This window comes from Bos indicus x Bos taurus, chromosome 9 (genome assembly GCF_003369695.1).
Source record: "Bos indicus x Bos taurus breed Angus x Brahman F1 hybrid chromosome 9, Bos_hybrid_MaternalHap_v2.0, whole genome shotgun sequence".
Lineage (NCBI taxonomy): Eukaryota > Metazoa > Chordata > Mammalia > Artiodactyla > Bovidae > Bos > Bos indicus x Bos taurus.
In genome coordinates, this window is record NC_040084.1 from 88,001,674 (window position 1) to 88,024,527 (window position 22,854).

The window sequence follows — 22,854 nt, forward strand, 5'->3', positions numbered from 1 at the left end:
AACTCTCCACAGCATTCAACATTGGTGAGCAGTCTTTCCTTATAGAAATCTTTTCCTTAGTTTCTCACACTCCACACTTTCTCAACTTTCCCTCATTCTCTCTAGTTGTTTTTCTCAGTTAAAACTGCTGATGCATTTCCTCTGTCTTTAACTGGTATTCACTGAACCTCTGTCCTGATCTCTCTTCCTTTTCTTTTTTCTCTTCCTTTTCTGTCAATATTTTCTTTGTAGTTAGTGCTTTCACTGTTGTGTTTAAGGAGACAAAAAAATTTTTACCCTGAGTTCGGAAAGATATGTTTCTATATTGTGATAATTTTTACCATTCACATCTAAATCTCAATCCAACTGGAACTCACTGGTTTCAGTATGCTGTGACAAAATGGTCAATTTTATTTTTCTCCATGTGTATATCCAACTGATGAAGCATCATGTAATGAAAGCCCTCAGGGGAGTTTGTAATTTCCTCAGTTCTGTCTCATTGCAACAAAAATTTGAAGCGAGAGATGGACCACTGTTACAGCCCTCAGACGGATCAATGTTACAGTCCCGTGTAATTTCCTTGGACAGACCAGTGTTATAGCTCTGTGTTACAGCTCAGTTTTATTTAGAAAGTAAAGGAAAATACATCCTTGAGGCGTGAGTTCCGGCCAACCCAAAACACATGAAGAGAAGCCCCTGGCCCAATTTTGGCTCCTCCTTTTACATGTTTTTTCTCCTCCCCCTGAGCCTGCCCTACATAAACTGGGCCAGCCAGGAGGGCTGTTTGTTTTACCTGAGGTCCTCACTCTGGTCCTCAGACCTTCCTTTGCTCTATTTTCATGGGCTTTTCCCTGCTTTGTCTTTTAGCCACTGCCACTCTGGACTTCTTTTTCCTATTCTAACACAGTACTAAGCTTTATTCTGTTGTTGTTGTTGTTTAGTTGCTAAGTCCAACTCTTTGTGACCCCATGGACTATAGCATGCCAGTCTCCTCTGCCCATGGGCTTCTCCAGTCAAGGATACTGGAGTGAGTTGCCATTTCCCTCTCCAGGGCATCTTGCCAGACCAGGGAGCAAACCTGTGTCTCCTGCATCCCCTGCATTGGCAGGCAGATTCTTTATCACTGAGCCACAAGGGAAGCCCAAGCTTTGTAGCAGGTCTTAACCAAAAGAGTCAATTTCCAATTTTTTTTTCCCACAAATTTTTGGATTATTTTTATTGGAATTGGGATTACATTGGATATAGACATCAATTAGGGAGGGACTAGTATCTCCACAATATTAACAGCCCATGAATATAGTATATCCCACCCCATTTATTTAGGTTTCTTGTGTTGTTGTTCAGTCACCCAGTTGTTTCCAACTCTTTGTGACCCCAGGGACGGCAGCATGCCAGGCCTCCCTGCCCCTCACCATCTCCCAGAATTTGCCCAAGTCATTGGTGATGCCATCCAGCCGTCTCATCCTCTGATGCCCTCTTCTCCTTCTGCCCTCAATCTTCCCCAGCATCAGGGACTTTTTCAATGAGTCAGCTGTTTGTATCAGTTGACCAAAATACTGGAGTTTGAGTTTCAGCATCAGTTCTTGTAATGGGTACTCAGGGTTGATTTCCCTTAAGATTGACTGATTTGATCTCCTTGCTGTCCAAGGGACTCTCAGGAGTCTTCTCTAGCTCCACACTTTGAAGGCATCAGTTCTTCAGTGCTCTGTCTTCTTTACCACCCAGCTCTCACAACCATACATAATCACTGGGAAGACCATAGCCTTGCCTGTATGGACCTGTCGGCAGAATAACATCTGCTTTTCAACATACTATCTAGGTTTGTCATAGCTTTCCTCCCAAGAAGCAAACGTCTTTTGATTTCCTGGCTTTAATTTATCTTAATAATGCTTCTTCATTTACAAAGAAGTCTTGCACATCTTTGTTGGATTTATTCCTAAGCATTTTAGATTATTTGATACAGTTTAAACAGAATCTTTTATATGTTCTAGCTGCTTATTGCTAGTATATAGAAATAAAATTGATTTTTTTAGCTTGTCACAAGGGCCAAGTCACACTAAACTCACTTAATTCTAATAATATATTTGTTGAATATTTTTTATATTTACATAAATCTGCATATAATCATATCGTCAGTTTATTTCTTCTTTTTTGGTACTTACACATTTGGCTTCTTTATCTTCTCTTAATACAATGGCTTGAACTTCCAGTAAAATGTTACATAGAAATGATAAAAATGGATGTATTTATCTCTTTCCCTAATATTATTTTTCTAACATTATTTTTTTGGTTAATCCCAAAGACTAATAGTAAAATTATAGGATAGTAGAGATGGAATAAACCTTGAAGTTCATCAGTTGAGATGTTAAGAGATGGATTGAATTCCTCAATCATATAATGAGAGTGAACAGGAGTTAGAACCCAGGCAATTTTACTATTGGTTTAGTGTTCTTTTCCCTCAAGCAAAAACAGGCTTTCCTAAAAAGGAATTCAATCAAGGTAATATCCTTTTATTTCCTAAAGTTAAGGAGTACTTGGAGTTCAAAGCTTTCAGAGCTGAACAACTCTAAAGTGGGCCAAACCATTAACAAAACCACCATACCCAGGCCAGAAACAGGGACACCCCCTTGGCAAGTCCACCTTATTCCACTAAGACCTTCAGTCCCATTTCACTCCCAGGATGCTCCCAGTATGGGCAGTGGCCCTAAGCAATTTCTGAATTCATGAAATTTCTCCTTGACACTGTGTCAATCCATCCTGGCACCATAAGAACTACATATAGACACCTACCCGCCTTCAGTCTGATTTCCCATGAGATCAAAGGAAATGATTTTGTTCAGTTCCCTCTGTTGTCTTTGGAGGCAAACTCCTGGCAGAATACAAGGTAGTGACACTCTTACATGTCTTCTTGCCCTCGCCAATACCTTCAGTCCATTGTCTGTTAGTCCTCCCACTGGCCTCTGCCTGGTGAATCCAAATCCAGGTTCAAAATCTGATTCACTTCTCCGTATACCTGGTTGCTGAGCCATGCTAGCATTAAACAGTGTAATTAATTGATTTTAAGAGGCCACCTCAAAACACTAGTGATATCATACTCAGTAATTGACCTTTAAAGAATTTATAATCTAGTTGAGGAGATGAGATTAACACATGTGAATTAAAGATCAGGAACTTATAATGTGCACATAATCTCTGTTAGCAATAATCAACACAAAGAAATAGATCCAACAGGTGGGCAAGTTCAGAAATGTTTAAGTCTGATGCTCACAGCTCCAGCTTCTATATTTTAACTCCTCCCGCATTCTCACAAGCTGTTACCTCTTGGCATCTCAGTTCTCATTGGTTCTTTCTTTCCCCTCCCCCACCTGAGTCACTGAGGGAATTGTTTGCTTTGGGTATTACTGGTTGAAACTCAGAATGCAATTTAGTCCAAGAAAGAGTGGTTAGGAAAGATGTCAATACTTCAGTCCCATTACAGGTTAAATGGGCTATTGTGAACCATTTATAACTATTTCTTTGGAGAAGCCTCTTCATTCATTTGCTCTGAATACAAAATGATCTGCTTTTAAATGAAATTTCAAAACACAAACCCTTCTTTCAGTTCCCAGTACGCAAATCTAGGCACTCAAGAAGTGTGCCCCACCAGCTCCGCGATGCTGCCTTCATCAGTAATGTTGACTGTCTTCTTACTCTACACAAGTGAAAGACTAAATACGAACACATCAAGCAATTAAACGTGGCGGCCACATGTTCTTTGTTTCCATAGAAACTAGCACTCTTCCACGCCTCGTGGTCTTTCCTGTACAAAGGCAAGAAGATGAGAAACACTTCAGGAAAGCCAGAACTGGACTGCACATGCCTTGTATAAACCCTCGTTCTCAAGTCTGTAAAATGAATATGATTATCTTGGTTTGGACTCTTGGCCAAACTTGAGGAAAACAGTTTTTAGAATATGTATTGTTTATAATTCTGGAGCTGCTGGATAATATAAGTGGAACAGGATATGAGAAGGACAAATTCCCCGAGGGTAATACAGCAGTGCTCAAAGTGCAGTCCATAGATCAGTAGCTTCACCCTCACCTGGGAAGTGGCTGAAAATGCATTTTTGGGGGGCTACCAGAGCCTCTGGGGTGAGGCCAAGTATCTGGTCTATAACATGTTCTGCAAGTGACATTTATGCACATCAAAGAGAAAAGGCAAGAGGCTTGTCCTCTCTTAGCGCTGTGGATCCAACGTCAGTGGTATCTGTTGAGACACATAAAGGTCCCTGAGTCCCCAGAGGTGCCCTACCTTGCTGTGAGGGTCAGATAGCATGCTGAGCACAGGGTCTGGCACAGAGCAGGCACTTGATACCTATGGAATGAATGAACGTGCTATGGCCCCCACATACCCTCTGCTTCTCCTTACACTCTGCGTACCTCATGCAGTCTGTTATGGGCTAAACTACCCCCTGCTGCTGCTGCTAAGTCACTTCAGTCATGTCTGACTCTGTGCAACCCCATAGATGGCAGCCCACCAGGCTCCACCATCCCTGGGATTCTCCAAGCAAGAATACTGGAGTGGGTTTCCATTCCCTACAAGTTCTTAAACTGAAGCGCTAACCTCTAGCACCTGAGAAAGCAACTGTATTTGGAGGTTAAATCTTTAAAGACATAATTAAGTTCAAAGGAGGTCATTAGGGTGAAGCCTAGTCTCACGTATCTGGTATCCTTATAAGAAGAGGAGATTAGGACACAGTCACACATAGATAGACCATAAGAAGAACAGAGCACAGGCAGCCATCCTCAAGCCAAGGAGAAAGGCCTCAGGAGAAACCAACTCTGTCAACACCTTGGTCTTGGACTTCTAGGCTACAGAACTGTCAGAGAATAAATCTCTGCTGTTTAAGCTACCTAGTCTGGGATACTTTGTTATAGCGGCTCTAGCAAACCAATAGACTACACCCCCACCCCACACCCACACCTTGGAGTGCTTTATACAGAGCTTGTGTGTGCTCAGTCATGTCTGACTCTTTGCAACCTCATAGACTACAGCCCACCAGTCTCCTCTGTCCATGGGATTTTCCAGGAAAGATACTGGAATGGGTTGCTATCCCCTTCTCCAGGGTATCTTCCCAATCCAGGGATTGAACCCACATCTCCTTCATCTCCTGCACTGGTGAAAGTGTTAGTAGCTCAGTCATGTCTGACTCTTTGCAACCCCATGGACTACAGCCCACCAGGCTCCTATGTCCATGGAGATTCTCTAGGCAAGAATACTGGAATGGATAGCCATTCCCTTCTCCAGGGGATCTTCCCAATCCAGGGATCGAATCCTGTTCTCTTGCATTGCAGGCAGATTCTTTACTGTTTGAGCCACCTGGGAATCCCGTTATACAGAACTCTGCCCAGGGTAACTGCTGGTTCCCATATCAACATGCCACTGACCTTGAGAGTGGGGTTAGAGCCTGAGACTTTCTGTGATGGCCGATTTATGTGGAGCTCCTATGCTCAGTTCTGACTCAGGGGAAACTGAGCTCTTCTGTCCAACTATGGAGGGCCTAACACTCTGGAGCCCAGAGTTGTGTTTATGTAACATGTTTGTCTGTGGGAAAATGCCATTGATCTAGGTTTATTTCTTCATATGAAAGAAAAAAAAAAAAAAAAGACCTTCATACTAACAACAATTCTCTCTGTCTTACAGGGATGCTGGAAAGGTCAAGTGAGGTAATTACGCAGGCGCTTTATAATGCATTGTCAATGGAAGGTGGGGATGAGGACTATTGTTTTCACTTTATTACCAGGACTATTATTAGCAAACCTGCTCTAGGTCAACAGCTCAGGGACAGCAACAGCTGGGAGCCAACTGTGGAACCTATGCTTCACTCAGCTCCATCACCTGGTAGAATTTAAGGACCCTCAGATTCCACATGGCAGCCATACATTTGGAAACTCGCCAAGAGGTCAAGTAAACATGTTTGTATTTTTGTAATGCATTTGTTGCTGTACTTTGTTCTGAGCTTCAGAGCATACGTATGTGTGCTCCAACTCTGAGCAGACCAAGGTAACTCATCAATAATTTGGGTTCCACCTCACCTGTCTCCTTGATTTAAGTTACCTCTCTCCTTCCTACCATCATTTTTTAAATGCCTGTATCTTGAATCAAGATGGAAACAATCTGATTGAAGATAAAAAACCCCTTTATTTCTGAGTTTAAGTCATCAGAACCAAGAAATCGTGTCAAGGGTTCTGTTCAGCCAGGAAATGCAGCAGATGGAGTGCTAAATGACACCAGACAAAACAAGGGAGTGTTTTTGAGCGATCATTCGTGGAGTTTAGACTCAAAGACTTCTATTTAAGTCAAAGCACATAACAAATGATGGTGATATCATTAAAATAAATATCCCACAGGGACCGTCCCTTCCCCTCCCATATCATAGCACTGACATCACTTTTGCATATGATATCAATGGCATTTTCCATATTCTGCTGAAAGGTCACAGTTCTGTCAGTAATGAGATTCAGCCCCCAGTCAAGCTGTTCCAAGACACCATGGCCCATTTTCAAGACAGTGCTGAGAGCAGTTTCCCAGCAGCATGAATTCCAGAGAGCCGATGTCTCCTTGGGTCTGGGCTACAAGTAACACTGGGGGAGTCCCCTCCAGAACACTGTGGTCACTGGGGCTGTATCTGGGCCACCTAGGAGGATCCACAGTATCATCCCATACCCAGGAGGGCAGGGCTTCCACAGAGCAGGTAGAGGGCCGATCAAAGCACCCAGTGGCACCATTTCTGGGCCAACTCAAGAATCCCTGCCAGTGCAGCCATGGTTATAAAACAATGACTCATTGTCTGAAGATCAAGAGTTCTTTAGGGTGAAAAAGGACTGGGCCCTATTCCTTGCACAGCTATGTGACATTAGGTAAATTGTCCAGAGTCTCTGAGCCTCAGTTTCCCCAACTGCAAGATAGGGATGACAACAGTCTCTCCTCCTATGGTTGTTGTGAGGCAAAAGATAAAAGCATGTAAGCCAGTCCTCTATATGTGCCGGCTGCTGTTACCACCATTAATGAGGATTTTAGGGTTGAACTGAACTTGAATATCTGCCAAAATATGCCACCCCTTCTTTCTCCTGCTAGTATCAGAGGAGTGCATTGGGTGAAATGTTGAATTTGGTGATCTGAGAACAGAAGAGGAGGGAAGAGGATATTGTGAGCATGTATTGGAATTTTCAGAGACTATGTAATCAGTTATATATCTTGATCTGTTTGTAAATGTGGGTCTGTGCATGGGTCCATTCTTGAGCTCGTCTGCTAAGTCCGTAAGATTTTTTCATTTCCCATTCTGCTGTGACCACACACTTGTTGTTGTTGAGTCACTCAGTCCTGTCCAGCTCTTTGCAACCCCATGGACTGCAGCACACCAGGCTTCCCTGTCCTTCACCATCTCCTGGAGCTTGCTCAAACTCATGTCCATTGAGTCGGTGATGCCATCCAACCATCTTGTCCCTTGTCATCCCCTTCTCCTCCTGCATTCAATCTTTCCCAGTATCAGGGGCTTTTCTAATGTCAGTTCTTCACATCAAGTGGCCAAAGTGTTGGAGCATTAGCTTCAGCTAAACACACTTGTTAGGTTTATATTAATAACCATCCCTTCACTTCACCCAGTACCCAGGACTTATTACTCCATTGGAGTCAGATAGAAAAGATCTATCTGATCACTATTAGATCACTATCATGTTAGTGTAAGGGCTTCTTAGGTGACTCAGGGGTAAATAATTCACCTGCCAATTCAGGAGACACAGGAGTTGCATGTTCAATGCCTGGGTGGGGAAGATCCCCTGAGGAAGAAACAGCAACCACTCCAGTATTCTTGCTTGAAAAATCCCATGGACAGAGAGAAGAGCCTGGCAGACTACAATCTATGGAGTCACAAAGAATCAGACACAATTGAGCATAACAACAACAACAACCAATGTTAGTGTAAACGAAGGCAACCTGTTAGCCCAATTCTCACCCCCAAGAGTGCTTGCCTTTCAAAAGAGAAAGCGCATGCATGTGTGAGAGTCTTTTGCTTAGTTTGTCCCCATCATTCCCCTGATATATGATCTGATTTCAGTAGGACAAACGACAAAAGCTCTCTCAACATCCATGTGGAGAGAGGGTGAAATATAGACCGGAAAAGAGCACAGTTCTATTTATATCTGGGTTCAGTGTCCCTGATCAAAGAATGCTTACAAAGGAAAAGGAGGCAAGAGAGGGTGCTATGCCTGTAAAGGATCACAGGAATCTTTCTGAGGCCACATCCTGGGCAACATTTTTATCAGGAACTTGAAGGAAATCACAGATGGTGTGCTGAATAGGCCCACAGATGGCTGAATTGTAGCTGACACATTTTGATGATCAAGACTATGCCATGCTCTTATATGAACTAAAGGCATGGCACAACAGCTCTCTTGCTCAGGCCAAGCCATGTGCCAGGCAGTTTGCACATGTTGTCTCTAGCCCTGCAAAATAGGGACTTTTGTCTCCATATTATAAACAAGGAAATGGATGCTCATCTTGGTTAAGAAACTTGATGGGATCCCACAGTTAAGTAGAAGGACAGAACAGGAACTTGAATCCAGATCCACATAACTCCAGGGCTTCCTGACTTCACTTAGCCTGTGATAGTCCTACACTGCCCTTTAAAATAACAAGTGTATGGGTTGTATTGGGGTGGGGTTGTCTGGTTATAGATGCAGAAGTACTTGTTGGGAGAGAAATAGGAGCAAGCAGGCGGAAGGAAGTGAGGGTGGGACGATGTCTGCTTTAGTCTGTGCTAGTGATCTTGACCAGTGGGAACCAGTTGATGATATTAATTTGGGAGATGGAGACACATTCATTCTCTTCAAACAATGAAAGGGCTGTTATTGTGCAGAAAGTATTCAGTGTAACCCGGGAGGTGGGTTTTAATGCAACATGAACTGAAACTTCCTGAAATAATGAATGTTGTTTGCATGTGCAGCAGGCTCCCAACCGAGGTGATGTCTAGTCCCTGGACCTTCCCAAGCAGGATCGCACCACTGCTCCCTGTGGAGGGCCCCAGGGAAGAAGTGGGCATGGCCTCTACTTTATGAGAGTCACAACACTACTTCTGAGACTTTAGCGCTTGGACTGGGGACATATTTTGTAGTAGAGGGATTTCTCTCTATCCTTAAATGCACCATATAGCTTTCTGTCTCCTCCACTGAATTTACAAAAGTTATGAGATAGAGATGGCTCCTCAGTAGACCAAATGCCAACTAAACAGTGGCCTAATTTAGTCCTTTGTTTGAAGGAAAGGACTCAAAAATCCCTCAAGCAGGCTTCTGGGGAAAAGAAAAACCCTCGAAAGTACAGCAGGGGTCTTTGGAGAAGCACAAGATAGGCTTTGTTCTGTGGCTGCCAGTCTGTGCCAGAAGAGCAGTGAGCAAATGGAAAAATGTCCTGACAGACCATGTTTATCACCCAGCCGTCGGCATTCTTCCTGATTCCTCTATAGAGCTTCTTACAGGGTGTGTGCATGCTGATGGATTTGAGCTATATGGAGATTTCTTTTCCCTTTAATCTTTAAGGTGGTAAACCAGGAAGAGCTTTAGACATCCTCCCAGTAACTGGAATACTAACAATGAAATACACCAAGTCCACAGCCTGCTTGATTATTTCCTAATTTTCTCTTTATGCTTGTTCCAGCTCAGAGACCCTGCCAGATGCAGAAAGCTTCCTTCATGGCAGCACAAATAGTTTCCATTTCCCAGTCAAGAGCCAGCATCCAAGACGAGCTTCTGATTTGACACTGAATGAAACAAAAGATGGCCCAGAACTCAATGGAAGCCAGGAAATGGAGGCGCAATTGCCAGAAAATCTCTGCAACATCCCAGAAATCCCCATGGGCAGAGAAGGTACACTGGCTACTCTGTGCAAGCAAGCACGCTTGCAGTACAGCCTCCAGCTGTTTTTCTCTCAAAAGTTTTTTCAAGTTCTTGGTGAAATTTTGTAAAAATATATTCCATGTTACACTCTAAATAGTCTTCTCATTCATCTGTCTTGGACTTCATAAAGTCAACATCCATTTAGTTTTTCATTTTATTTCTTAATTCAGGAAACATGCATTGAACATCTTATAATTCATTCATTTGTTCAACACATCTTGAATACCCAGTACAAGCAAGAATGCGCTTGGGTTAAAGAGATTCATACAACACAGTTTCTGGTTCGTATCATATCCCTGACACATTGAACCCTTACTAAATGCTCTGCATTTTCTAAGAGTTTTCACCTACATGCAAAACTTTCTCACCTGCAGATTTCTAACCCCACCAGCTTTTCAAAGCCATAGCCAGATTTCTACACATCTGTTAGATTTAGTCTTATCATGAATGTCCCTCTGATATCTCAACTTCAACATGTTCATAACTGAATTCATGCCCTCATCCTTTTAACCTCCTCTTCTCAATGACTCCAGTTTCTGTTAGAGCTGTATGCTCATTCCATGGGCTTAGGTTCAAAGATATCTCTGATGTTCCTTTCCCCTTTACTCAAGACAATAGTGACTTTCACCTCCAAAATGCCTCTCAAACATTTGTTTTGTTCCACTTCTACTGATAACAAGGACAGGACAAGAGCCCAGTAGTTCTTGCCTGGACTGTTGCAGTAGCTTCTCAACTGGTCTCCCCAACTTCATGTTACCACATCCTGGTCCATCCTGAACTTTGCCACCAGAATAATCTCCCTAATTTACTTTCTCACAATGCCACTTTCCTACCCATTACTGATGCCATATTATCCTTGGGTAGAATATTCTCTATAACACAGCCTTAAATTCCGCTTCCCCTCAATGTTCTCTGTGCCCATGCAGACTGGCCAAATATCCTTTACCAGATCCTATCTAGGTTTTCCTGCCTCTGTGCCTTTTCTTAAGCTGTTCTCCCTGCTTAGTGTCTCTTTCCAGTTTCTGCTACAGAACTTTTCCCAGCCTTAGCCTTCTAGCCCAGATCCTCCATGAAACTTCCTTACCACCTCTCTGATAATAAGTACTCTCTCCTTCCTGGAACTCTCACTGCACTGATCACATTTCTCATGTTCACACAACACTAATCCACATCCCATCTCCCCTTTCAGAGTCTGAGCTTCATGAGGTCAGCTCAACCGCAGAAAGGGACATCTATTCATTAAACGTTAGTTTGCACAAGGGGTTAAAGGCACAAAATCTTTTTTATGAAAAGTAAATGAGTAGAGAATGAAAGATCACAGGTACAAAAAAGGAAATGGTAGGAAGAAGAACATTATAGAATAGAAAAGGATTAAATCAAGGGATATTCTCTTAAGACTTGAGAGTTTTAACTTCTCAAGGAAGGATGAACTGTGGAGGAGATGTCCAGGTGCTGATGTGAACAGAGGAAGCAGTGCTTCTGCTCTGAGGAGGGAGGGGTGTGGCAAATCAAGGAATACACACACCCCCCGCTGTGGCTTGAGCAAGTCACCCTCTGAGCCCATTTCCTCTTGTGTGGACCCAAGAGAAGAGCCACGTGTAGCTTATGTGTCTGTTGTGAGGAGTATGTGAAATAATGTAAGTTAAGAGCTGAGCACTGAGCCTGGGCCCAGGCATGAATTAAAGTACGTAAATGCTGCATTGTGGTTGAAGAGGAGGAGCTGAAAGTTCTGGAATCTGGAAATGGCAGGAAGTGTAAGAAAGATGTAGACAAGCTGTAGAAGATCATTAAAATTGACAAGTGAGATCACAAATGGGGGAGGGGTGTGATTAGGCAGCAATGTAAGTGATTAACTAAAACAGTCTCTGCCTTTATCTAGGATGTGAAAGATAGGGATTGGCTCTTGGCTAACACTTGCCAGCATGATAAGGTAGTTTGGGTGGGCATTTGTAAGCAACGGGCTGTAATTAGAAACTGTTGTTGAGAATGATACTACAGAAGTGAAAAGTTGCTTCTCTACTGAATACAATTCCCTTTGTTGTATCATCAGTAAGCCTTCTTTCTTAATTCTTTCCTTCTTAGGACTCATCTGTCTCTTCCTCCCTGGACTCTTGTTTGAACACCTACATTTAACTTTATCTTATTATTGTCATTTAAAGCTTGATTTTATGAAACATAAAAAGACATTTTTAAGAGTTCTATATCACAGGAATATAAGCAGTATAGTTATCCATAGCTTCATAGTATAAACTCAAATAATTGGATTTTTTTCAATATAGAAATTATACAAATTAAATAAATGGCAAAAGGTTCTGATGCTTTTCAACAAATCTTTTTCCTTTTTTTCATTTCCCAAAGAGCCTCAGAACCAGCATTAGGTGCTTTATTTATTTATTAGCTGTGCAGCATGAGGGATCTTAGTTCCCTGACCAGAGATATCCAACTTCAGCCCTGCATTATAAGTACAGAGTCTTAATCACTGGACAGTCAGGCAAGTCCCACAAACTTTATTCAATTCTTTCCTCCCTAGGATTCAGGTACTGTCACAGGAACTTCAGAGAGCATGAAGGATCAACTTCAATGCCAGAGCTCCCTGGCCATCATGCTGCTTCTCCAACAACCCACGTGGAGGCTTACATTTCCCTACAGCATGGTGATTTGGGGACTGGAAAGAGAAACTAAAGACAACTGGCCACCCAGGGGAGAGAACATTTAATTCATCAGAAACAGGAATTCTAGGACATCTATTGTTGTTGTTCAGTCACTCAGCTGTGTCCGACTCTGTGACCCCACAGACTGCAGCACAGCAGGCTTCCTTGTCCTTCACTAACTCCTTGGAGTTTGCTCAAACTCATGTCCATTGAGTTGATAATGCCATCTATGTGTGCCAGGACATCTATAGTGAGAGTTATTTAGCCCCTGCAAGAAATTCCTCGGTCATTTTACAGGACCCAGTTTTCCCTGTGAGACTGTCAGTGTCCCAGGAGTGCTAGGGGAAACTGAGTGATTTTCCAACCTACATTAGTACGATTGCAGATAAACAGTAAGCCTGGGATTGTCCCAGAGACCTAATTAGAGGCTCCTGCTGGCCTGACACGCTGGCAGTGACCTTGTCAAGCAGCAGGCTGGAGAAGACCCTTTTTGCCCTGGGAGGTGATTCAATATGGGATTCATTTTCTCCTTCTGAATTGCTTGTCAGGATCAAGAGTAGAAAACTAACTCGAGGCACTCACTTCATGTGTATTTGGTTTGTTGGCCACTAATGGTAGATAGATACCAGATTTAACTCGGGGAGACCAGAGGCAACACCTTTTCAACAGAAGCAGTTGGCTGAATTAGAACTGCAGGTTGCTGAACAGTAGGCATAGGCTCATGGTTTTGGCTTTTTATTTCCTCGCTGTTCCTCAAGGTGTGCCCAGCTTCTATAGTAGCTCCCTGCAAAACAAACACCAAACACAATTTTTTCCACCCTCCTTTTTTTGTAAAAGTGAAATCCCCTTCAGATTTCTTTCAGTTAGAAAAAAAAATAGGTACAAATGTTAACTCTTTCTTTAAAAAATAAGTGGCATAAAATGAACTTTCAATAAGCAGAGGATAGCTGTATACATGGAGAAGGCAATGGCACCCCACTCCAGTACTCTTGCCTGGAAAATCCCATGGATGGAGGAGCCTGGTGGGCCGCAGTCCATGGTGTCGCAAAGAGTCAGACACGACTGAGTGACTTCACTTTCACTTTTCACTTTCATGCATTGGAGAAGGAAATGGCAACCCACTCCAGTGTTCTTGCCTGGAGAATCCCAGGGACTCGGGAACCTGGTGGGCTGCTGTCTCTGGGGTCGCACAGAGTCGGACACGACTGAAGCAACTTAGCAGCAGTAACAGCAGCAGCTGTATACAGATGTCCATGTATGCTGCTGCTGCTAAGTCGCTTCAGTCGTGTCCGACTCTGTGCAACCCCATAGAGGGCAGCCCACCAGGCTCCCCTGTCCCTGGGATTCTCCAGGCAAGAACACTGGAGTGGGTTGCCATTTCCTTCTCCAATGCATGAAAGTGAAAAGTGAAAGTGAAGTCACTCAGTCGTGTCTGACTCTTAGCGACCCCATGGACTGCAGCCTACCAGGCTCCTCCGTCCATGGGATTTTCCAGGCAAGAGTTTTGGAGTGGGGTGCCATTGCCTTCTCCAATCCATGTATACATGTACACAAAGAGTCCATAGAAAGCTAATTTTAAGCAAAGGCTACTAGTTGTAAAATGTATCCCTAGGAAGCTAAATAAATTGATTTGCTGTACATGGATTTTGGATAAAAGCCAACTAAAGCTCCCAGATCTTTTTCATATAAAGCTGCCCTTGAATTATTGATTTTTTTTAGCTCAAACACAGAACTTCACATTTATTCTTGCTTTTTCCCACCCATGATTCCACTTGATTGGCTGGCCTGAGTCCATGGAGTTGCCTCATGTGCCCAATACTCTGAACAGCTGAATTCATAAGGGACATTCTACGTTTAAGCCTATGGAACATTTACTGAAGCAAGTCAACTTTCTTGAATTGACAATGAACAACATACTCTATTTAAAATTTCTTATTTTCATCCTGAATTCAATTTCTTTTTCAGGCAGTTAAAGGTCTAAAAAAAAATGACTTAATCCTTCTTGAAGTCTCTCAGCACCAAGCAGGCAATAACCGTGTCCCATTCATCTTTGGGTTTCTCCAGTCTTTGGTAAGAGAGGGTGACAAGTGAGTGCTGAATGGGGGAATAAAGAGAGAATGAATTAACATATAAATTAGTCTAGAATTTGAACTGAATTTTTCAGCAAGACCATACCTGATGGTTAAACAGACACAGTAGCACCAAAAACCAGTTAACCAATAATTAATGAATTGATTCATTTTAGTGAAGATCAACTGTTCTCAAATGTGCTTTTCTCCCTCCAACTCCATGACCACCAGCAACATCACCCTCTGGAAACTTGTTAGAAACGCAAATGTGGCGCTCAGTCACATCCAACTCTTTGTGTCCCCATGGACTCTAGCCCACCAGGCTCTTCTGTCCATGGAGATTTCCAGGCAAGAATACTGGAGTAGATTGCCATTTCCTACTCCAGGGGATCGTCCTAATCCAGGGATCAAACTTAACCCGCTTCTCCTGTGGCTCCTGCCTTGGCAGGCATATTCTTTACCACTGAGCCACCTGGGATGCCCTGAGCACCACCCTATGAGTGAGGCTTTCCCCAAACACTCAACATAAAAGATCAATGACCTCCCCCTTCCTCCTTCTCCCCCAGACCCCCAGCCCCCGCACACCCAGCAGTCCAAGTACCCGTCTCCTTGTTCATGTTCCTCTGTCACACTTATCACCAGCTGACCTTCAATTTATTTGCTGCTGATGTATTTTCTGTTACCTCCCACTAGAACACAGGCTCCATCATGGTAGAGGTATCTATAATCTTGGTAGATTCAGTAGTGCCAAGCACTGTGAGCAATAAATACTTGATGAGAGAACGAATGAATGGTTGACACGCATAAGTGAGAGTGCTTCGATAAATAAGAAGATGCCACCATGAACAAGGTCTTCAAATAAGTGGCAGACTGCAGAAGTTATTTTGCAACATATATAATAGACATTCCCAAAATGGCGTCTATAGTATATACATTTTTAAAAATCCTAGATATTAATAGGAAAATGATCAGCAGCAACACAATGGGAAAAAATGGGTACAGGATATTAACAGAAAATTTACAGTAGAGGGAACATGGTGGTCAGTGACCTGGCCAGGTAACTTGATCTCTGTGTCTAGTTTCCCTCACCTAGTAAAATAGCTCCCTGCTTCCTAGGGTTGGGAGGATAAAATGAGTTAATATAAATTAACTGCTTAAAAGGGTGAATGGCACATACAAGTGCTAGCAAGTATTATTGTTACTGGTAATCAGAGAAATAAAACTGAAAACAAAACACCACTTTTTGCCCATCAGATTGGTTAAAAAGAAAAATTTTTAAGTCTGAACAGCAAATATTAAAGATGTAGGGAAAATATGTGTATTAGACATGGTGAATGTGGTAATTCAATGGAGCAGCCCCTTCAGAGAGCACTGCAATAGTAGCTAGTAAAACAGAAAGAGTGCCCAGCCTATAATCAATTCCACTTTTGAGTCTATAACCTAGGGCAGCTCTTCCCAGTGCTCCTCAACTGTGGAAACTCTGGAATGGTGGTTAAGCACACAGATTCCTGGAGCACACCCCAAACCCACTGATTCAAAATCACCGGGGAAAGAGCTGAGCAATCTAGATATTTCACTAGTACCACAGAGGATCCTTATTATCAGACAAATCTGGGAAACCCTAAGCTAAAAAAGTTCTTATCCTTTTATTTAAGATTTTTGGAACAAGACTAAATACAGCATTCTGATCAAAATCAAAATAATGGAAAGAATCTAATATGTAACAATTGGTACATTAATTAATAAATTAATAAAATGTGATGCACACATATAATGGAATAGTCATAGTAGTTTAGAGCTATAGCTCTAAATGTCAATGTGAATGGGTCATTTAAAAATCTGGATTAAAAAAATCAAGATGCAGAACTATATGTGACACTGTTTCATACTGTAACTATAGTGTACTTGTATTTCAGTGAAGTTTTAAAGCAACACAGATTGATGGAAATGTCAATTGGCATTAGCCCTTTGTAACACTGTTCAGCAATACTGACTAAAGCTTATTATCATCAAGTCATATGACTTAGCAATCCCACTCCTAGTTATGTACCCAATAGAAACATACATATGAACATCAAAAATGTGCACAAAAATGTTCATAATGACCTGAATCCAGAAAATACCATATGTCCATCTATGATAGAGTTGAGAAATAAATTATATTAATGTGATCGAATACTATACAGCAATGAACATGAATGAACTAGAGCTTCATGCAAAAGCATGTATGAATTCCACATAAAGGTTGACTAAATGAAGTCATACACAAAAGAGTCCATTTATATTGAGTTCAAAAACAAGCAAAATTAACATGTGATGTTACAGTATGAGGGTGGTAGTGAGGTAGAAGATAATTCAGAAATGGCTTCTGAGGGACTGATAATATTCTTTTTTTTCTGTGTAGTGGGTGCCTAGGGATTCTCGCTGTATAAAAATATATTGAGCTATAACTTTTGATATGTATACTCTATACACACATAGCTTTTGTTTCATAAATACACACAAAATTGTTTATTTTCTGGGTACGTATTTTAAGTAAAATATGAAAACGAGCTTGGATTATACACAACAAACTCATCAAACTTATGATACAATTGTAAAGTTAGGAGGGTAAGTGTAACAAAGTTAGTGGGACCAAAGATGGCAGCTAATGTGATTCTTTAATTTAAAAAAATGAAAAACAAAGAGAAGAAAAAAAGCTAGGAGAAAATAGAATATTAAGTTGATGATTCTGAATAATGAAAATACATGTGTTGTATTTGTTACAGTATATTTGCTCTTTATTTTTAGGACTCAAAATTTTAAATATATAAGAAAAACAAAACTGTCTAATGAGCAAAATTTTTACATTAAGTTACTGCTTAATTGGGGGGAAATTCTGAATTTTTTAAGATGAGCCGCAAAGAGATGAAGTCATTTTTCTAAAAAAATTTAGCAAGAGTAACATTTCTTTAAAATCTTCATTAACAACTGAATTTGGAGAATAAAATGAAGCAGGAACTTTATTTATCCATCCACCCACTGCTATTATATGCTGCAAAAACTCCTTGGACATTCACAGTGTCATTTGTTCTACAGTTAGAAACGAAACTGACAAAATCTTGTTTACTTGTAGGGACACAAAGGTCAGAGCTCACCCACTCTGGCCAACAGAGCTGCAGAAGCAAAGACTGAATCAAAAGGATGTGCAATGGGATGAAGTTTGACTTTCTTCTCTGAAGAAGAAAAACAGTATTTTACAAACAAGGTGGAAACATTGGGAACCCTCCAGGATTCTTAGCTGTGAACTTCTGGAAAAGCCTGTGTTGGTCTTGGGCAAACAGTCATCAAATGCCAGAGGATAAGGGGGATGTCTGCAGCCCAAGACGTGCATAAACCCAGAGGATGCTCCAGCCAACACAATTGACTTCCTGGTCTCCACACTGAGATAAAACCATCCTTAAGGAAGGATGCCAAAAATAGGAAGCCTTAAAATACAAAGACAACAAACACTGTTTTTTCCTGACATTAATCCTCTTGACATGGGCCACCAGAAGATAAGTTATCCCCCGCTTAAAACACATCTCCCAGAAAAAGAAAAAAAAAAAAAAATGCAGCATCACCAGTGAACTGTCTGATGTCAGATGGGACACTTCTGAGGTTCAGGGACAATTGTCCAAAGAGACCAAACAGCTGGATTTCAAGCTTCCACACATTTTCCTGTGTCTCCCAACACATTCCTGGCAGTTGTTAATATCTTTAATTTACAACCAATAATTAAGCTTTTAATTGCTTTTCTTTTCCTGTGTATTTGCTTAGAAGTGCAAACTGTGCTGTTCATTGTTGACTTAGCTTGCTCAGCCTCCATGGAAGGCCAACCAAAAATGAACAGGCTGACTCAACCGGTGGAGGGGTGAATTTACGATCAGGCCCACAAAACGTTTGTTTTGAAGACAAAGGCCCCCACATAAGCAATGAAACCACAGTGTATTGGTATGCTGGCTCACATTTTGTACAGGATTCTCTTCTTCCCTCCTGGCCGGAAGTTGCTCTTAGCACGTTATCTTAGGAGGAGAGGAAACTGGCCGTCCAGCGGCTCCCTCAATTCTCTAAGGATTTTGCTCTCACGTGGCCTTTCTCATGTGCATTTTGGAAAACGTGAAAATAGATGCATTGGTCAACTTCCAGAAGGGATGCTGCTTGTAAAGTGCTCCTTACTCCTCCAAGGAGAGGTAGCCCCTCCATTCTGTCCTCCACAGGGACCTGAGTGACAGAGCAACAGCTGCACAACTCATTTCTTCAAGCCCTGTGTCTTGAGGGGGAGAGAAGGGAAGCAAGAAGGAAGAAGGAGAGAAAAAGAGAGAGGAGGGAAAAAAAGAGGGCAGGAAGGAAGGGAGGAGGGAGCTCGAGGAGCCCTGGAGGAGTCTGTGAAGATGAAGGAGAGGCAGACTAGTGGGCTCTGCATGCAACTGTAAAGTAGCTAGTTTCTAAGGTCACCGAAAACTGGCTCTGGAGGAAATTCGTGGGGAAAAGTTTTAAAAAACGAAATCCTCAGTGGGTTTTGAAGTAGTATTTCGGTAGGGGAGCCATCTCCTGACCTTAGTGGAGTATCACCTATTCAACCCTTACCTTTACTTGGCAACCCAGAAACAGAGAGATCCAGCAAGATGGCCTGTGGGAGGGCTGGTGCAGGAGACTCTTGATTTCATGGCCTCATGCTCAAACTCTGTACCACATGCCTTTGACTGTAGCTCCTACTTAAGTCAAAATTGGAAGCTCCTTGACAACGGGAGAAGTTGGACTATGGTGTTTGGCACGAGGGAATAAACTGAAATGGCCAGTGACCAGGAAGGGGGAGCCCACGGAAAGACCTGAAGCTCCATCTCTATTGCCAGAGGGACATCACAGTGGGAACGGAAGCAGCTGAGCGGAGGTCCGATGCAGTTCCTCAAAGGTGTCTGTCACAGTCCATTCGCACGAGTCTTTCTGAAATCCACGAGTGGATGTGTGGCAGGGATCACATATGCATAGTATGTCATTTAGAACATGTGTGACTGGGTACCACGTAGCATTTTAAAGATACATTCTCTTTGGAAATCTCCTTGGAGGTGAGGGCAAGTCCATCTGGAGGGACAGATGTAAGACGCTGAGCCCAAGCCCAGATCTCACTTCCCTCTCTCGCCCCACTGGACCAAGCCCAGTGGATATCAGTAAGCAAGGGAGCCCACTGGCACAGCCCGTAAGGGTCAGCTCCTCGGCATAGGGCAGGGTAACTAGGGTAGAGAAGGTTTCTCCAACAGCCAAGGGAGAAGACTCCAGTACTCTATCTAACTTGGTCTCCGTCCTGGGGTCACCCCAATAAGTGGCCCTGGAGGCTGAAGGGATTGATGATCTGTTGCTTCAGAGCAGACGGAGGTGGTGTTCAGACTCATCTCGTGGCTGTTCCACGTCACAGCGCCACCACCCGCCTGCCAACAGATGCCGGAAGAAAGGTAAAGGGGTTCTCAGATCATCTGGGTCCATCGAGCTTGCTGCAGCCCAAGGCCCAGAACCCTGAGGACAATTGGGTAAGCCATAGACAGGGAAGCATCCTCCCAACACATCATTCCAGGGCCTCTGAAGGTCCCAATGCAACATCCCACTGAGAAGGCTCCCAGAAGCTTCTAAAAGCCTTGCCAAAGGCTCCTCGGCCTTCCAGACCAGCTCACATCCTCATATTTCAGGCCAACAATCCTCTCTCAGACCTTTGGCCTCATAGGCCCTTCTTGCCCCGCTGACTTGATGACACATGAGGATGTGGTTTTCAGTCACCCTCAACTCTTGGCCAGACAACAACTTTTGTCTCTGGCTGTCTGCGCCCCTTCATAGCACGTGGGCGATCAGAAGAGAAGAGCCTCGGTTCTGAAAGATCCCAGCTTGTTGAGGCTTCCTTCCTGCCAGGCTCTCTTGCCCTTCCATGGAATGAAAGGTTGGAAACCAGAGCTGAGAAGACCACACAGTTCTGTCATCCAACCGTCTCCTCCTCTGCAAGGATCTGAGGCTACTACTGGTTCACACAGGGTGGCACAGCCAACCAAGCTAAGCTGCTGCTGCACGGGTGGACCCCACACCCAGCCCAGAGCTCTCTCTACTAGGCTGCATTCTCTCCAGCTTTTCTAAGGAATACATCCTTTGAGAAAAGTCATAGCCATGGCCTTGTTTTGCCACTTTGGAGGATGTCATGGGGCCGGCCCAACTGTTCTCTCATGCTCCCTCCCTCCCCCAGCATCTCTCTGCCCTCCTCCTCCTGCTGTCCCTCTCTTTATCCCTCCTTTTCTTCCTTTTGGTCATCACTGCCTCTCCTTCTGTGTGTTTCCCCTTACAATCGCTTGCAAGAGATTTTGAGAGAGTGGAGAGTGAGAAAAAGCAAAGAGCAAGCAAGATTGCGGGGGCGGGGAGGGGGAGGGGTTGGAGAGGGAGGAAGTATCCGAAGCTGACTTTGTATTACTGTACTTTGAATAAATGACCTCATTTCCCAGGGAGTCTGTTTATGTGACTCTTTCATCGCACTCTATAACAAAGTTCTCCACATTCCAAGGACTAGAAAGCCCATCCGGGTGCTCTCTCTTTAATTAAGTGTACCGCTCTTGATCCACTCTTTGCCTCAGAAGATTTTGCTAGAGTGACTACATCTCTTCTCTGAGGAAGCAGGCTGGAAGAGTGGGGTGGGAGGGAGGGCTGTAAGGGAAAGGAAAGGCCAGCTTAAAGCTGTCACCCTGCCTGACCCGGTCCCCTAGTGACACCGCATGCCACTCACTGGGCACAGCCGTCCTCCACTGCAGGCTGTGCATTGCCCTGCCTCGGTGTCCCTGGTCACTCTTTTCCCCGGGCCCCTCCTTTCACCGAATGGGGCCTGTTCTCCTAAAGATCGATCCTCTGACCTCTAATCTACTCACAGATTTGTTTTGTCAATCCCTAAAATCCTTCTGGAGAAGGGAACGGCTACCCACTTCAGTATTCATGCCTGGAGAATTCCACGGACAGAGCCTGGCGAGCTACACAGTCCATGAGGTCGCAAAGAGTCAGACATGAGCGACTTTTACTCACTCACTCAAACTCCTTCTAGCTCTGCTGCCGCTGCTGCTGCTGCTGCTGCTAAGTCGCTTCCGACTCTGTGCGACCCCACGGACTGCAGCCCACCAGGCTCCTCCGTCCATGGGATTTTCCTGGCAAGAGTACTGGAGTGGGTTGCCATTGCCTTCTCCACCTTCTAGCTCTAATCTTCTCCAAATCTAAAGTAAATTAGTTGGAGCTTTCTTGGTAGTCCAGTGGCTAAGACTCCAGTCTCCCAATGAAGGGGGTGCAGGTTCAATACCTGGTTGGGGAACTAGATTCCACATGCCTCAACTGAGAGTTTGCATGCTACTACTAAAAAATAAAAAATAAAAAACTTCCTGCATCACTCAAGGAAGGTTGAAGATCCAACGTGCTGCAACTAGGACCCAGCGCAGCCAAATGAAGAAATAAAAGTACATTTTTTAAGAAAAGTAAATTAGTTAAGGGTGCCATTTGCACACATACACCAGGGTCTTCTTTATCAACTATGCATTTATCATTTCATTTTTTATACATGCATTTTGTTGTTTAACCCGGAGTGGCAATTCTGAGGGTTCTCACTTCAAGCCAATGAGCAGAATCCTTAGTCTCTGAATAACAGATATATTCAGACAAGTGAAGCCTTTCTGGGAGGCTACCCTGAACCTTCCTGTGTAGCTGCTACACCGTACATGGACTAAAGTGGGTTCAGTATTCCTTTTGGGAGCCTAACTGCTACTGATGACTACTCCTGAGCAGTCACAATGTGCAATTCAGCCAAAGGACCATTCATATCCTCAAAGTGAAAAAAATGTGTCTTTCTTACTTTCTGAGTGTAGCAGCAGGGTGTTTTATAGAGAACAGTCCCTACGATTTTCCTGAAGCTACAAAAAAATTGCTACCTGATAACTGCAAGCACATTCTTCTTTCAACATGAAGTCTTGATTTTACATCATAACAGAATGTCTTTTTTTCTAATGGGCAAAGCTGCTAGATTCTGTCATCTTACTTCATTTATTCAATTATTCAATATCAACTAATGCCAACACTAGTTTCTAGGCTTGTGGTGGTGAACAGAAGTGCCACCGCCACCCCAAAACTTGCAACACAATGATGCACAGATACAATCAAGGAACCAAACACATATTTGATTGTTTTGAAGGAAATAAACAG